Source organism: Limulus polyphemus, unplaced genomic scaffold (assembly GCF_000517525.1).
Source record: "Limulus polyphemus unplaced genomic scaffold, Limulus_polyphemus-2.1.2 Scaffold12, whole genome shotgun sequence".
Lineage (NCBI taxonomy): Eukaryota > Metazoa > Arthropoda > Merostomata > Xiphosura > Limulidae > Limulus > Limulus polyphemus.
The window spans coordinates 596,530-615,144 of record NW_013665622.1 but is presented as its reverse complement, the minus strand read 5'-3'; the positions used below and the strand labels follow the sequence as shown (position 1 = coordinate 615,144).

General features: G+C 33.5%; 1 protein-coding gene across 13 annotated transcripts in view; it reads right to left on the bottom strand.

Annotated features, from left to right (window-relative positions):
* The window catches only part of LOC106478902 (sodium channel protein para-like), a 182,248-nt gene that overhangs the window by 100,812 nt on the left and 62,821 nt on the right, over positions 1–18,615 (bottom strand). The window contains exon 1 of one of the 13 annotated variants that reach the window (XM_022382599.1): positions 16,566–17,369. The exons of 11 other annotated variants lie outside the window; for them this stretch is intronic. The gene's annotated coding sequence lies outside the window, so the exon portion shown is untranslated. Of the gene's footprint in view, positions 1–16,565; positions 17,370–18,615 lie in introns of those variants that run through there. One more of the 13 variants, XM_022382592.1, reaches the window with a different exon arrangement.

Genomic DNA, 18,615 nt, shown 5'->3' with positions numbered 1-18,615 from the left:
GGGTTTATTTTAACGTGCAGTAGACCCATACTTGTGCAGTACTAAAAATTATTATAAAAACTCCAATGTCATATAAAGAAACAAGAAGTCAATGCATGACCATGATACTGAAAAGCAGAAGTACCTTTATTTACTGTTTATATGACAAGAAGTATATTTTTAATTTTACATATGCTGATTAGAACTTTGTTTTAAATTTTTTGTCAAATACTAAGATGGTTAAAATTTAAAACACTGTGATTATATGACAAGAAATATATTTTTAGTCTTACATATGTTGAATAGTACTTTAGTTTACATTTTGTGTCAAATACTACAATACTACATGAGTTTATATGGTAAAGGATGGTTAAAAGAGTTAAAACACTCGTAAATGCTGATTCGTACTTTAATTTACATTTTATGTCAAACATTACGTGGTAAAAGATGGCTAAAACAGTAAAACTTTCATAAATTCAAGATTTGCAAATAATGCCAAGTTCTATCTAGCGGGTCATGGCACCTGCCTTAAAGCTTTGTGCAGTTCTAAAATTTCCTTAAAATAAACGCTGCTCCTGTGTACATAGTTTTGTTTGACATTATATAACATAAAATACATTTAAAAGGGTAAAATCAGAACTTATAGACTTACCAAGCAAGAGGGTTAGTTTGACTGTATACCAGAAGGTAAACGTGAAAAGGAAAAACAAAAATTCTAGATATCCAACAAATGATCTTTAGCTAAATTCTATATTAGAGTTGTCGTTTTGATTTCTAACGCGAAACTACACAATGAGTTATCTGCGTTCTATCCACTGCCAGGAATCTAATCCCGTATCTTATCATTATAAATCCGTAAATTTAGCGTTGATCCACCTTGGACGGGAGGGGGGACATTATACCAGAGAATAAATGTGAAAGAGGAAAATCACAGCTTCATGATGTACTACTGCGCTTGTGGTTTAGTTTAACATCATGCCAGTTAATAAATGTGAAAGGGGGAAAATCACAGTTTCGTGATGTACTACTGCGCTTGTGGTTTAGTTTAACATCATGCCAGTTAATAAATGTGAAAGGGGAAAATCACAGCTTCGTGATGTACTACTGCGCTTGTGGTTTAGTTTAACATCATGCCAGTTAATAAATGTGAAAGGGGACAATCACAGCTTCGTGATGTACTACGTATATAGTTTGTTTTAACTTTATAGCAGTGAATAAACATTGTTAGCCTCTCTAATCCGCGAATCAAGGTGAAAGGTTACAGTAAAAACTCTTAACATGTGATGTTGATCTTTGTTGGTTGAGGAATGAAGGAAGAGGTACAGCGGAACTTTTAGCGTGCTACACTCTTGATCTAGTTTACCTAGTAAGCTATGATACATTACGAGGGTTACTAGAAAAAGCTTTATACAGACTACACACATTGTTATTTTATTCGTAAATTTTAGAACAAAACCGGAAGCACTTTGAGAATGGCATGTGTCTGTGTTAGTATAGGAGATACTGACACTACACAGTGACCACAGTCTATATCGGATTTTAAGAACGCGAAGAAAACTCATTTTTTGATGCGATTTTTCATTCAGAAACAAAGAATTTAATAGCAATTATTCATCAAGAATTGTTATTTGCAAAATATAAAAACTTCTTATGTGCTGCATATTTCGATTCTGACAGCATTAAGTAGAAAGTGTGAAACTTTATTTCGTTATTTTGTTTATGTATTTTGTTTTCAGTCTCCACGTATGTCAGACAGTTTACGACAACTGCGTGAATGGTTTAAGAACATCAAACACGATTACGTTCCTATTTGCAAGCCACATAGAGACCAAGCATACTCATGAAAATATTTCTGGCCCAATTTTCATACGTAGCTTAACTAAATAGAATTTTTCGCCTAATTCCTCAAAACTTGTGTGTTCAGGTTGATGATATTCACACGATACTTTTTAAGATAATAAACATAATACTTCAGAAATTCTAAACAGTCAGTGCACATAACACATGAAATAAAACCTCACATAACACGAAACATCAGATATACAGTAGATTGTCGATGTATTGTGAAACTGTGAACATGTATCGATCCTACTCCTATTCCTTAGAAAGTAAAACACGTTTACAAAGTCAACAAGCAGCTGACGTCATACATACGTTTAATATAATAATTACTTGTCAATATTTGACATATATATTTACGTAAAACACTCAACAAAGATTGTTCAAACAGGTGTATGAGAAAATTGAGTTTACGTTGCAAGAATTTAATTTGTTCCTCATTTTTGCGTATAATATTAATATATATATATATAAGCAAAAACATCATTAAGCTATTTGAAATTAGCCCCACCCCCACCACCACTTATAGTTAAACAGTAAAAATTATAAGCTAAGTTAACAATAAAGACAGACCTACGCGCTTAAAATCATTCAGTAGTTTCTTTTCTTAAAACACATCTCCGTTTATCTTAGACGTTTGTATTTTATAGCGCAAAATCACATATCGGACTATCTGCACCGTTTCCTCCGCGTAGATCAAACCTCGATTTCTAGCTCTATACGCCCACAACTTTACTTTTGAGCAACCGGGAGGAGAACATATCCTGGATTTAAAGCTTGGCGTTGTTCGGTTTAAGTGTGTCTATCTCCAGGACTCCCGTTAATTGTTGTCTATTTCATCGATCACGTTTCCCTAACTGACCGATAACGCCAAGAATTGTCTGCAAGAGTAAAATTAAATCATCAAGTGCAGGTGTAGGTCACGGAAAACTGCCTCTTCGGCACGTATCTTCTTGAAGAGCTTTTGTACAAAGTGACGGAGCTCACAGTCAAATCTACACTAGCACTTACTTTAACAAACTTCTCTCCCTGTTATACAGAAGGGCAAGGACAAAACAGATGTATAAATGTTATCTATAAACAAAAGTAAGATAGGTCTAGATACCACGGTTGTAATAGGTTTGTAGCTATCCATTAGAACACTCTCTTTATATTGTTGTTCTTCTTCACTTTTGAAATACTATTTATTTTTACTATACACCATATAACCGGCATCCAAGAATATGCGAAATTTGTATGACATTTAGATGAGCAAACGAAGACTATAAGTTCTAAATTTAGGCACACTGAAGTTAAATTAAAATATGATTAATGTTATAAAATAACAGTCATTTTGTTCGATTTTGTTTCCATCTATCAACTGTTCAAGATGTGGAATATTGCTTAAATATTCATTAGTAAAAACCGAAGAAAAAGCATATGTTAATAATCCAGCCATTTCATAAGCATCAGATACGAGCATTCCTTTATCATTTATCATGATTGCTTTATTAGGTTCTATGTTTTTCTGCATATGGGAGTTAAGAAATAATGATATTTTGGTTACAAATTTCAAAAAGCAAATTTTGAAGAGGTGCAACAAGAATTATCTGTTGTGAATGGGACAACTCAGTTATTTAGAGACACTGATCAAATTTGGAAAATTTCTAAAGATAGGTTTTTAAATATTCAAACTCAACATATTCCTTATAGAAAGGAAAGAGTGGCTGCAAGTAAAAAACCAGGTTGGTTCACAAAGAGTTTAAGAGATAAAATCAAAGAAAAGCATCATAAATTTAAGAAACTTAAATTGACTGGTATGACAGGAGATTCAGAAGATTAGAGAAGACCAAGAAAGTTGGTCAAACAAGAAATTAGAATATCAAAAAGAATGTATGAGAAAAGGTTGGCTGAAAATGTAAAACTAACAGTAAAGATTTATTTAAATATATTAAGGGTACACAAAATTCTAGGACAGGGGTAGGACCCTTGAGGGATCACTTGCACCCAGATATTCTCCAGTTTCCACCATCTCAATCATATATTTAAAGTTAACAATAAATCTAAAATAACATTGTTTCTAGTAGATTCCTTGACCAATTGATGAAGAAAACTATCTTGAACAGTTTCCAAAAAACCTTTCTCCCTCATGGTTTACCCTAACATTTCCCAATCTATATACCTGAAATTAAAATCACCCATAATCATGATTTCATTAACAGCTGAAATATTAATCTCATTGTAAAGAGTACGTGTTAATGGCTTAATCAGCGCTTCAAGAAAACTATTTGATGGGTTATCGAGAAGAACTCAAATCTTACATTGGTTAGGCATATGAAAAAATGAGTGAATGGTTTAAAAGAAAGTTTACTCTTTTAGTGGTTGAAGAAAATAAGTTAAATGTAAATTGACTTAGTGAGTTACTTTTTAGGATCGAAAATATGCAAAATATAGGTAGGGAACAGTACATGCGTGTATATATTAAAAATATCGAAAAGAAAACAAGAAATGTTATTTTCCAGCCAACAGTGGCAAGTTCTAATTGACCACCAGATGTCACATCAGTCTGAGTGAGTTTGCTAATTAGATTAGAGGTTAACTAAATATATTATTGTTGATGAAATGAAAGATGGGATTACTAACATCCTGATGTAGCAAATAATCCAAGTAAGTTCTTCTGTATTGCATAAAATTTAATTAACTAAATTATAGTTTATAAACTGAAACGTACAATTGAGTGAATTACGGTTAGACACATAAAAGATAAGTCTAACGAATTATATTTAGTTAAACAATGCAATAACGTTATGACTGGCTGATCCAATGACAGTCAGATTACATCTTGAAAGAATGGTATATAACGTAAACTCTGTTCTGGATGATGAAATGAAAAACCAAGATAAATATAATATTCGTTTACTACTTGATAAATCACATGAAGAATGAATTGGTTTAACGGTTAAATAAATTCTGGGTGATTGGGTAATACATCAGGTTAAGTAAGGTCTGGATGATTGGGTAATAAAGTTAAGTAAAGTCTGCTTGTCCAGATATCACATCGGATTAGGTAAGGTCTAGTTGACTAGATAATACTTCAGGGTAATTGAGATCTGGTTGACTAAGTAATTCTTCAGGTTAAGTTTTTAACTGAATAATATTTCAGGTTAATTGATCTCTGGTTGACTACATAATAAAGTTAAGTAAGGTGTAGTTGGCCAAATAATCATGTTAAGTAAAGTCTGATTTCTAAACTATATTATATTCCAATTGGGTCTAGTTGACTAGATAATACTTCAGGGTAATTGAGATCTGGTTGACTAAGTAATTCTTCAGGTTAAGTAAGATTTGGTTGACTAACTAATACTTCAAGTTAAGTGAAGTTTTTAACTGAATAATATTTCAGGTTAATTGATCTCTGGTTGACTACATAATAAAGTTAAGTAAGGTGTAGTTGGCCAGATAATCATGCTAAGTAAAGTCTGATGTCTAAACTATATTATATTCCAATTTGGTCTGGTTAACTAGATAATTCATCAGGTTTAGTGTTGTTCTGTTTCATCAGTTAATTAAATTAAGTTATAAAAATACTGTATAACCAAATATTATATCTGATTAAGAGCATTATGATTTACAAAAATACTTAAGTCAGGTTATGTAATATAATTGATCAAATGAGAAACGAAGTTGTGCATGTTTTGGTAGAAAAGAAAAATAAGCTAAATGTTTTTGGGTTTTTTTTGTGATCAAATATAACCTAGGGTTATGTGAGTTGTAGTTAACTAAATAATGCATAACTAATATATTAAGATGTTTACTAGTAAGTCAGATTAAATCCTAGCTGATCAGGCGATACAAACACTAGGTTAAGTAAGTTCTGGTTAACTAAATAATACATTTAGTAAATTCTATTTAACGAGAAAAACAATATATTAAACCTTAAAAGGATGCATCCAGCTGGTTATATAAGTTCTGGGTATTTATAAAACAACGGATTAAGTAAGTTTTAGTTGATCAGGCAATGTTTTAAGTTATATAACAGCGCCAAAATAATATCAATTAAGTAAGTCCTGATTGCTGCATTAGGTTAAGTAATTTTGGTTAAACTACCTCAAGCTAATTGGTTTATAGACTTGTATAACCTAAACAAGAGTTTTAACTCAATAGCTTAATCAGTCGAATCATCGCGCATTTCCGGTTCATGTAGTTGCAGGATAGAGCACTAGCAAGTAAAGTAACATTTGGATATCCGAAAAATCAGTAACCTATTATTTCCCACAAATCAAACAATCGATTAGTGTAGCCCAAGAGTTGGCGTAGAGTGATACTGACCAGTTTCTATCAGTTTAATATTATGGACGACTAAAGCAGGTAGTTGTTATAGTATTCGCTAGAAATGTTGTTAGGCTTTGATTTTAAGGACTAGAGCTGAACATGTCATCCATCTTTAATTAAAAGAAGTATACATTCAATTAAGATATTCTAGACATTTTGAAAGTGTATTCTCTGGTGGTTTCTTCGGATTTTACGAAGTCGTGAAATCAATAAACGCAGACCCAAGGACGTTGCTGTCCGACCTTTGAAGTGAACGTTATGAGCTAGTATTTATCGCTTACATACAAGTGTTTGCTGACATAAGTCAGGAACTATATAGTTAAAGTCCATCTGCTTTAGCATACTAGCTAACATAATTATTATATTGTTGTTAGGAGATTTCTCTAGTTTAGGATTTTGAAAAATACAGTGGCTCTACTACCGTCAGGGAAACTTACCACTTCAGTATAATGATTAAAACAAAGATTCTACTACCGTCAGGGAAACTTACCACTTCAGTATAATGATTAAAACAAAGATTCTACTACCGTCAGGGAAACTTACCACTTCAGTATAATGATTAAAACAAAGATTCTACTACCGTCAGGGAAACTTACCACTTCAGTATAATGATTAAAACAAAGATTCTACTACTTTCAGTGAAATTAACCACTTCAGTATAATGATTAAAACAAAGATTCTACTACTTTCAGTGAAATTAACCACTGTAGTATACTGATTAAAACAAAGATTTTAATACTTTCAGTGAAATTAACCACTGTAGTATACTGATTAAAACAAAGATTCTAATACTTTCAGAGAAACTTACCACTTCAGTATACTGATTAAAACAAAGATTCTACTATTTTCAGAGAAACTTACCACTTCAGTATACTGATTAAAACAAAGATTCTACTACTGTCATATGGACTCCTTACTTCAAGCTATTGATTAGCGCGACGATTTTTCTACTGTAAGGGAAACTCCTCACTTCAGTATTCTAATAAATACAATAATTCTACCTCTGTCAAGGAAATTCCCTACTTCACTAAACTGATACACACAATGGTTTCACTACTGTCAGGGAAACTATTTATCTCAATGTACTGATTAGCACAATGATTCTGCTACTAAAGAAAGCTTTAGTGTAGAAACCGAAACGTCGTTTCGTCTTCTCTCAACTGGCACTTGCAGTCCATTAACGTTCTCGAACATACTATGATTCTACTACTATGATAAAGCTCCTAACTAAAGTATACTGATTAACGCAATGAATCTACTAATGTCAAGGAAACTCCCCATTTCAGTGTTCTGACAAAAACAGTGATTCTGCTATTGTCAGGGAAACTCCGTATTTCATTATTTTGATATGAACGCAATGAATCTACTAATGTCAGGAAAACTCCATATTTCAATATACTGATAAACGCCACTGTCAGGAAAACTCCATATTTCAATATACTGATAAACGCCACTGTCAGGAAAACTCCATATTTCAATATACTGATAAACGCCACTGTCAGGAAAACTCCATATTTCAATATACCGATAAACGCCACTGTCAGGAAAACTCCATATTTCAATATACTGATAAACGCCACTGTCAGGAAACTCACTACTTCAGTATACTTGATAAAATATTGGTTCTAGCCATGATTAATAGCTCCCTATTTCAGTATTTTGCTAAAACTCTTGCTTTTAATGCTATTACAAAATTACTCGATTCACTATACTGACAAATATTTTTAGAAACCCTAAACTACATAATAACTATAACTTTATGGTTTTAATAATGTCAGGGAACCTTGTAGTTTTAATAATGTCAGGGAACCTTGTAGTTTTACATAATGACAGGGAACCTTGTAGTTTTACATAATGACAGGGAACCTTGTAGTTTTACATAATGACAGGGAACCTTGTAGTTTTAATAATGTCAGGGAACCTTGTAATTTTACATAATGGCAGGGAACCTTGTAGTTTTACATAATGACAGGGAACCTTGTAGTTTTACATAATGACAGGGAACCTTGTAGTTTTAATAATGTCAGGGAACCTTGTAATTTTACATAATGACAGGGAACCTTGTAGTTTTACATAATGACAAATATGTCAAGTCTAATACTGTTATGAAAAATTCTTCTTCACGTTACTAATAAACACAATACTCCTAAGGTGCTAAGAGATTACCTACTTCTCTATACCGATAAACACAATAATTTTAATATTGTTACAGAACACACTGCTTTACTGAACTGATAAACAATGAGTTTCACTACACTTGTGCAGCTCACTACGTCAACATGTCAATAAACACAACGCTTCTAATATATCAGAGAACACCCTTTCATTACGTTAGAAACACAATAATCCTACTATTGTTATAGAACACTTTACCCTCATATTCTGATAAAATACAATGCTTCTAAGTATTGTTAGAGAATCCACAGTTTCGATATACAATACACGATATTTCAGTTTTTGGTATTTTCGACCTGATCGAAACCTAATGCGACACACGGGTTAAACGGCGACGTCAGAAGCTTTTTCAAGGGCCCGGCGTACCCTCCCCGAACTAAGAAATGTAGAACGGATAAATAGCGAACTAATCAGTAGCGCCCACAGCCTACATGGCTACTCTCAACCAAATAACAGAATGACGTTCTTGTTTTTATGCGTATAGGATAAGAGAGCTGACGTTCTTATTTTTATGTACATAGGACAAAGCGAGTTGACGTTCTTGTTCTTTATGTGTATAGGATAAAGTGAGATGACGTTCTTGTTTTTTTTTTTTATGTACGTAAGATAAAGCGAGCTGACGTTCTTGTTTTTATGTATATAAGATAAAGTAAACTGACGTTCTTGTTTTTATGTACATAAGATAAAGTAAGCTGACGTCTTGTTTTTTTTGTACATAAGATAAAGTGAGCTGACGTTCTTGTTTTTATGCGTATAGGATAAGAGAGCTGACGTTCTTATTTTTATGTACATAGGACAAAGCGATTTGACGTTCTTGTTTTTTATGTGTATAGGATAAAGTGAGATGACGTTCTTGTTTTTTTATGTACATAAGATAAAGTGAGATGACGTCTTGTTTTTTATGTACATATGATAAAGTGAGCTGACGTTCTTGTTTTTATGCGTATAGGATAAGAGAGCTGGCGTTCTTATTTTTATGTACATAGGACAAAGCGATTTGACGTTCTTGTTTTTTATGTACATAAGATAAAGTGAGCTGACGTTCTTGTTTTTATTATAAATAGGATAAAGTGAGTTGACGTTCTTATTTTTCAATACTGTCAAGTTAGCTTACAAATATGTCACCGTCAGTATACGCATTAACTTTAATTTCTACGGATATTTGGGATTTTTCATGCCTATTATTAAACGAGGATCTGACTCACTAGAAATGTAATGTAATATTTCCGTTTGTCCTCGACCAAACAAAACGTTAAATAATTGTTTTACATTAAAATGATCATTTGAAAACGTCATAGATTCAACAACCATATGGTTCGATTGGTACATTTCTTAAACTATTTGCTTCTTTATGTCTTTCTTGAAAGTTTTGATTATTTACATCAAGCTCTCGAAGAAAATTAATTATGCTGCAGTATTCTGCAAAAATAAAGTATAACCACATGAATCTTTTCATTTCAGCCTTTTCATAATTAGTACTTTAACATAACAACAGGTAAGCCGAGTGAAGAAGAAACGATTTATTCAACCTTTTTGACAACCCCATGTTTTACCCTTTGAAAAGAATTTCATTATTCGGCAGAAAATATCTATCTAAAAATAATCGCCAATCTAACTGTGTAGCTTCTCTTGAAGATCCACTATAAGCGGTTAAATTAGTGTTTCCTTGTCGTTTTATCTCATTTGTAGGGATGAATCGCAGATAAAGCTTTTTGACTTTACTAATGAATTTGTTGTCAAGGCAGTTAATAAAGTTCAATGGGTAATTATACCATTGTGACACACGTGTAATTTCTCCGAAAGAGGGCCGAAGACCGCCTGGTGGGGTCACCTTTTTTTAACCAGTCGCACCACTACACAGTAATGTGTTTTCTGTCAGTCAGTCAGTAGACACTAAAATGACGTCACATAAGGGACACTTAACGTTGCAATTTGTACTGTCGTGATGTCAGTAACACGTGCGCATGTAGTACGCATGCAGTAAAACGAATCACGAGAAAAATTCGCACTCTGTAGGCTACAACACAACATGGCATATGAACTTCAAAAGCAAGAAATAAAAATATTTGTTAGTCTTAATTTTGGTTATATTTACTCTTGAAACAGAAACCTTCGGGGACCTTGCGGAAGTACATCTAATATTCTACATTTCTTCATAACAAAAATCTAAATCATCATTAATTTGAAGGATTTCCCGAGTAAGATATGCACAAGATTAACTTTAAAAGAGATCGGAACGAACTTATCAAATCAAGCATAAAGTCCGGAAAACACAGTCGCGTTGCAATGTGTAATTACCATTTAATTGGTTATTGAAGAGAACAAGTGAGAAAATATAGTAAAGTAAAAGTTATTGAGACAATTCAAAACAAAACACGGAACGCTCTGACAAGTCAAAAGTCCTGCAACATTGGGTATTTCATTTTCAGCAAAATGTAAACACAAATCACTCAGGTGAGTAGCTGGGCACCGACCTATACATCCTGCAACATTGGGTATTTCGTTTTCAACAAAATGTAAACACAAATCACTCAGGTGAGTAGCTGGGCACCGACCTATACATCCCTTGCTCCAGATGTATTACATCATATCCTGAATCTGTCTTACGTAAACTGTAATATTACATTGCAGTTATGTTTTCATTATTTTGTGTAGTAGCTACTTCTTGGGGCGTAATTCCCGAATCTTTTCGGTAACCAGCGACGCCCCTGCAATCACCAGCCGTTTTCTTGTGCTTTTGAAGGAAGTGTGTTTGTTTGTTTGCAATTAGGCACAAAGTTACACAATGGGCTGTCTGTGCTCTGCCCACCACGGGTATCGAAACCCGGTTTTTAGCGTTGTAAGTCCGCAGACATACCGCTGTGCCACTGGGGGGCTGAAGGAAATGTGAAGAAATTTCTGACGTTCAACTGAAAATCTAACATCTATATGCATACTGCTTATGTTGTTAAAATTTTGTACATACAACAAACGTGCCGTCCTCGTACACAGAATAATACAAAAGTAAGTAATCTCAAGAATAATTCTTACCTAGGGCAAACGGAAACATCATCATTTACTCCATATTTGAGATGATGTTTTATTAGTTATTTATTGTGTTTTTGTTTACTAATTCTTCAGGGAAGATAATGATTTCAATAGTAATACCTTTTTTTTTGTAGTTTGCATACAAATATTTCCTAAATAAGCGCTCAATTATATTTTCCTAAATTGTAACGCTAAGTTTCAATAACGTTACCGCAGTCACTAATGTCTTTGCTTTTGGTACGCTTCTAAATGCATTCAAGAACAGACGATTTTCAGTCTTGAATTCTTTGGTTTGTTTTTCTTTATACTTGATACAGATAACGCTTTTTCTGCCGGTAATAATGTCTTATTTCATGAATTTTCTGTAATGTCTTTGTTTTATAGTTTGTCTTTCAGATATTTTTAAATCCCTAGCTTTCTTTGTTATGTCTTCACATAACGTTCTTTCATTCAATCATAATATCTAAAGCCCTAGCTAATGTTACGTTTTTTTCCAATTTTGTCGTATCCTACACAAATGTACCACGAACATTAGCTAGTTTATGAATCAGTACTTCAAATAGAATTAAACCATTTTGGTCTAAATAAAGGACAATATGCAGATGTCTTTTTTTTTATTCAAGTATCGTATTTCGACAGATGAATTCTCAAATTCCTCAAGGTCAGTATGACTGCTGATAAAACAATCCGTGGTTCGAGACGTCATGCCGCTGAATATGCTCCTCACTGTGGGTGCGTTATAAACGTGAGAATCAGTCCCATTATTCGACACACGCACACAAAAAAAGACAGATAATGCCCTTTTGGCTGTAAGAATTGTTGTTTGACTGCCTTCCCCTCCGGCTACCATTTAAAAATTAGGGACGGCTATGCCTTGCATCCGAAACCTATCGGAGTCTCTGACCGTTTATTCCATGTCAGCACAAGGTGTTGTTCAGGTTGAAAATTCGTAACTCTAATTTCACATTTCTGAATTACATTATTCGAAGCTTAAAATCGTCAGTCTTGCCTGACAGGTTTCGAACGTAAATATACTATGAGCTCAGTCCGCATAATGTCATAAAAGCTGTTAGCACGCCTTTCTTTATCTTAGTTCAACGTAAAAGCTGCTATTCTGTAGATGTAAATAAAGACACCTTTAATTGAATTAACGAATATCAAGGCTGTTTATAATATATTGTTCTCTCGCTTTAAATAATTATAACTTATTCTATTACATGTTAACATATTTTGATATTAAAATTCAAAAAGGAACATTAGTTAAAACAAGTTTAATATACATTAGTTGGAATAGTCAAGTAGATTATTGTCAACAAAACACAATGCTGTTACTTTCTTTTCGAAGACTTACCATCATTTTCGTGAACTTTGGTTTGTACGATATACAATCTTACTTCTAGCTGATCATCGTCTGCTAGTATGATTTCAGAGCTGTTTCGTTTTATACTTCTCAACAAAACGTAATAGACACTATGTAGTCACAACAACCGTGGCCAGGTAGGTGGTCAGGGCACTTGACTCGCAAACTGAGGGTCGCGGGTTCGAATCTCCATCCCACCAAACATGCTCGCCCTTTCAGCCGTGGGGGCGTTACAATGTGACGGCCAATCCGACTATTCGTTGGTAAAAGTGTAGCCTAAGAGTTGGCAGTGGGTGGTGATGACTTGCTCCCTTCCCTCTAAGCTTTCAGATAGTTCTCGTGTAGCTTTGCGCGAAATTCAAACCATAACAACCAATAAGTACATATTATGCAAGAAGAACAAAGAATCCCATCCAACAGCCTTGACCTAGATTTAAGAGAAAACGTTATAATTTATTCCCATAATAAATTAAATAATCGATGTTAGGAGCTCGGTAGTCGTACTTACTCTTACACTTAATTTCCTTAATCGTAAACAATGGCGACGAAGTCGATCACCTGAGGCAAATAAACCTATCACAGTTCAACTTTTTTTCAAGGTTCTCACAAATAAATATAATATGTAAACTTTCTAATATAGTAGCTTGTTTATAATAGTCAGACGTTCTGAACTTAGTGTATGGCGTATATACATCCTATAGAAAAACTTGAATGTTTCTCACAAAGAGAGAGAGAGAAACAAACAACTTGAATGTTTCTCACAAAGAGAAAGACCAGCTAGAGAAATGATTAGACAAAAGTGTTTCAAAATCTATTTCGATATTTAAATTGCGAACTCACTTTAGTGCATACTACGTGTTGTAACTTTGTCAGAGGTCTGCTGGTTTAACATCACGTTTTTCTCTGGTTTAATATATCCAAACATTCTTAAAGTTGAGAAAGAATATGACAAACCACTTAAGCCTCGTCATAGAACACAATACGTTTTAATTTGTAATTACTTTCTTCTAGAAATAATTAAACATGGTAGTTTTTTTCAATCTGTGTTCCTGCGGTTCCCCGCAGAATCAAAGCAAACGCCATTAATTAGTACAATAAAACAATAATAATTAGAAATATCAATGTTAAACTTTGTTTTCGATTATTCTATCTGTGCATTTGTTTGAAATAAAGGGAACAGAATGGTATTTTCACTAATACGGCAGAAATTTACCTTAATCATTATATTAGATGTTGAGGAAGATTTATCTTCTGTATCGTTCCAAACATCTTAAAGTTAACTGGAGGATTGCAGGACGACCAACAGAAATAACTTATAATATTGGTTGTAGTTGTTCGTAACATTCACTGAAATATAATGAAAATGAGGCAAAATTATGGTACAAAACAAGAACAAAAAGGACATTGGGTAGAAATAATTACAAAATGAAGCGCAAAGACATACAGAGTGGCTACTTTCGAAAAGAGCGGGTGGTTAGGTGTGGTTGAATAGTAATTAGTACGCTGATTTTGGCAAAACTGATTAAGTGAAACTGAGCTGCGTCTGAAGAAATGATTTAAGAGTATCCAGTGATATCACCAAATTTAACTGCAATAATTATTAGTGACTCAATTTTAACTCCATCGGGTCATGGAAAATTCGTTAAGAATTTTAGGCAGTGAGGAGTTATGGTTTTCGGTAAGTGAAGAACTGTAGAAAACTTTATGCCCTCATCATTTGGTTCTTCTTCATTTGAACTAACGTCATCGGTGATTTAGCTGTAAATGATGACTTATAGGGCAGAAGAGATTAACTGGATCTGTGGTGACATCTAACTCTGTAGCGGAATTCGGAAGATATTTAATAAATCCTTAATATATTAAACTAACTCCAGGAGAAAAAAAGTGCTTTATCTGTTTCGGATTGTCATGGAAATACTGTAAACTTCAACAGACTTGAGTGTCAAAACATTATTGATAAGGGTTGTTAAAACGTCCTGGAAACATCTTACCCACTTATTAAAACATCATTTTGTAAATCTTCTTAGTAACAGAACAAGAATGGGGGGCTTTTTCGTATATAATAGATAGATAGCCACAGGCAACTTGAAGGCTAAGCAAACGATATCATACATTCTTATGGTGGACAGTTGTTCACGAGTAAGTCAAGTTTTTTCAGTTGTCTGATGTTGACAAGATCTAATCCTTCGTTATGCATGGAAAATAACTGACAACTAGTTACACATATTTAGTTTATAAAAGTAAGAGAACATGTGGTATAAAACAGTTTGGTAAATCATGTTAAAAAGCGATAATACATTTTGCTTATAATACACGTAGGAGCAAAACTGTTTGGTAAATCACGTTAAGAAAATTTAATACATTTTGTTTATAATAGTGAAAACACATATAGAAGTAATATAGTTTGGTAAATCACATTAAAAACGATAATATGTTTTGCTTATAGAGATGTATACACCTGTAGGTTATTTAAAACTACGGACAAACATTTTTACAGGGGTTCCATAGCTCAATCAATTACTTATATTAAATTCAAAATTCACTTCTTAGTACAATTTTAAGCAGATATATTAACATTAAAGCAGAATAGGTAAAAAGGTTTACAATTGTTATGTATATATTTTTATCTTAAGTTTCTTTTACATTTAATTAGTTGATTAATTAGCTCATGTTACATAACAGATTGACAATTTGAAGTGTCTGTAATCATTTCACAACACAACCTCGATTTTAGATGAAACAATTTAACAAATGCAGGTAAATCCTGTTGTTTGTTATTAAGCAAAAAGTCACACAAAGGGCCATATGTGCTCTGCCCACCACGGGTATCGAAGCCCGGTTTCTAGGGGTATAAGTCCGCAGACATAACGCTGTGCTACTGGGGACATTCAGGTAAATAATCGTTTACTTTTTATCGATCTAAGTAATTTACACCCTTGATTAACATTAACTTAGATACATTATCACCTCAAAGAATGCTTGTATTTCGTATTTGTGTGAAAAGGTGCTAAGGCTCTCTGTTGCCGTTCCTAATTTTGAAGTACTTGCCAGAGGAAAGGCAGCCAGTCGGCAGAATTCTACCGCACACCATCCACACTAAGGGATTGACTGTAACTTTTATAACGCATCCATAACTAAAGAGGCGAGAAATATTTTGTGGTATCACTAGTATTCGAACCCGGCTCGATAGCTCCAGAATCGAGAGCTCTACCACAGGAACCGTGCCCCTCGCCCTATTGTGAAAACCAAAGGAAAAAACCTCCAGGGGGTAATTTTTCTGATCCTCTCATTAGAAAATTAATTTGTGATATTTTCATAGCATTTAACACTAATGTTTCGAATGAAAAAAAACAACTTCTGTTTGGAAAATAATCCAGAAAAAACAAGACAAAAGATAATCGCAATCACGACAAAAGATAAACACAATCACGACAAAATATAAACACACAATCACGTTTACCAGAAAATTAGCATTAATGCTGTATTACATTGCTTTCAGAGAAAATTCAATAGCATTACTTAACCATACCGGAAAACATTGTTTATTCATTTTTAGGATTCAAAGATAAAATATCTTATCATACAGAATAAAACACTAAAGTTCAGCTTACAAGATCATTAATGAAGGTGATTAATTCGTAGTTTTGAAACCAATTCACTCTTTCAAAAACGCGTATTGAAATAATCAACTTAAAACCAAACATAATTGCTATTGTACAGTAATACTATTTCGAAAATAACTAAAATGATCAAATGATGAGGCGTTATGTTCTGTTTAATATAAGTTTATATAACGCCAATTTTAGTATGGTCACAAAGTTAATTTTCTCAGACTATTATATAGACTGATGTTGTTTGTCAGTCACAAACTTACCTTTTTTGCCGAGTCACTCATTAATTGTGAGACTACGTTATTTAAAAGGTTCAACGTAAAGCATTTTAACCACCAGACTCTAAATGATTGCCAGTCCGCCATTTGAGAACAAGTTTTACTTATCCATACCCTGCATCAGACCACCGTTTGTTGATGACGTCAAAGAACAGTGTCTAAATCCTAACAGGCGCCACACTCTTAGTCTTACTGCTCATTGTTTCGATCGGAGCGAAAGTGTCAGTTGTAAGTGTCGGTTAAATTTAGTCTCAAGTCTTTTATTCAACTTCGAAACTGTTCATATCATAAGACAAAAATATAATCTAAACATTTGCCTTACGTTATGTTCTTTCACATTTCAAAGCCTTTTCACCGAGGTATTCGTCCGCGTAAGAGATAACAACTGTAAAAGAATCCAGTTGAACACTGTCTTTCCTACCTTATAGAAACGCTTACATCCAAATTGTACAGATAACATCTTCCAAAAATACATACACGCAGGCAAAACACCGAGCATCCATATTGCAGTTTGAAACTGTTCGCACGAAAGCTAATAATTTTTAAAAGCAAAAAGAGGTAGAACTAAGAAGGCATCACGCGCCTATAACTTATATAAGCATGAAAGGGCGAGGCTCTAACCTTATCCAATACAGAGTGTAAGATTCGAAGCACTTCTTATAACTACCTTCACTCATTCATGTAATTAATCAACCATCTTTTCATTCTGTGGAGGAAAGATCCTCTGTATGAAAACTTTATGTTTCTCAAAGCTTCTAATATATGTATTAACTATCGCAGCCCTGAATGTTCTGGACTACGTCGAATAGCATGTCTAGTGCTGCTGTAGTCTTTATCGATCTACTTGCTAGGTGGCAGGAGCGTTCAGAAGACTGGGATAGGGGCAACTCTCGATATAGTTGGTTATATAAAAGCAAAACATAATTTATTGCAAAATGTTATCTTTACAAGATTTTTTTTCTTTCAGATCAGTTAATCGGAATTGGCTGTTTTTAACACTAAAAATATATATTTCGTTGTGAAATGGCACTAACTTATCACCTTAGCTACGACCAATAACACATTTAGACGTTTTGTTTCTTTTCTAGAACGAACAAGAAGTCAGACATATTGGGGGCGGTAGCATCGATATGGATATCGAATCTACTGTTGCTTCTTCGCTCACATTATAGCAAAGAAATAATATGGAAAGAGTATTTTTTATCACGCAAAAAAACTTGTTATTTTTACATTGGGATCAAAACATTAAAAAATGAATGCTTGATATTATAGAAAGGAAAAAAAGATGAACATTTCTACCTGAAGAACTTCATTGGTCTTCAATTAGATTGTTTTATCGAAGTGTTAAAAATATTTCCTTAAACAATATTTTAACAATATTAATACTAAAAGACTCAGTACTCGACGTTATCGGTTTTGTGTTTTTAACTCTTAATATAGTAGCATAATGTGGCTGAAAAGAAAATATTTTAACACTATGATAATTTTTATTGTTGCTATATATATTCTCGAGGGTATTTATTCTTTTAAATCCAATTTTCTGATCATAATACGCCTTTTGCAAAGAAAGTTGTACCGAAATAAAGAAAACGTTATCTAAAACATGTACACGTTATTCATGCTTCTTTGTTTTTTAATCTAGAATTTTTTTTTTTTGCTATTTAGAAGGTTTAAGTTATTGTTTTATTGTGTCTACTAGTATTTTAAAGGCGGAATGTCGTCGGTCATTAACATACCGAACACGCTGAATCACATTGTTTCTAAAGTTATATTTCAAACTTTCACAGTATGAGAACTAATGGCAGTACAAACATGTTAAAATATTTTCATTTAAGTAACGTTAAAATCATGGCCAGGTGGTTAGGGCGCTCGACTCGCAATCTGAGGGTTGCGGGTTCGAATCCTCATCACACCAAACATACTCGCCCTTTCAGCCGTGGGGGCGTTATTATGTGATGGTCAATCCCACTATTCGTTGGTAAACGAGTAGCCCAAGAGTTGGCGGTGGGTGGTGATGACTAACTGCCTTCCCTCT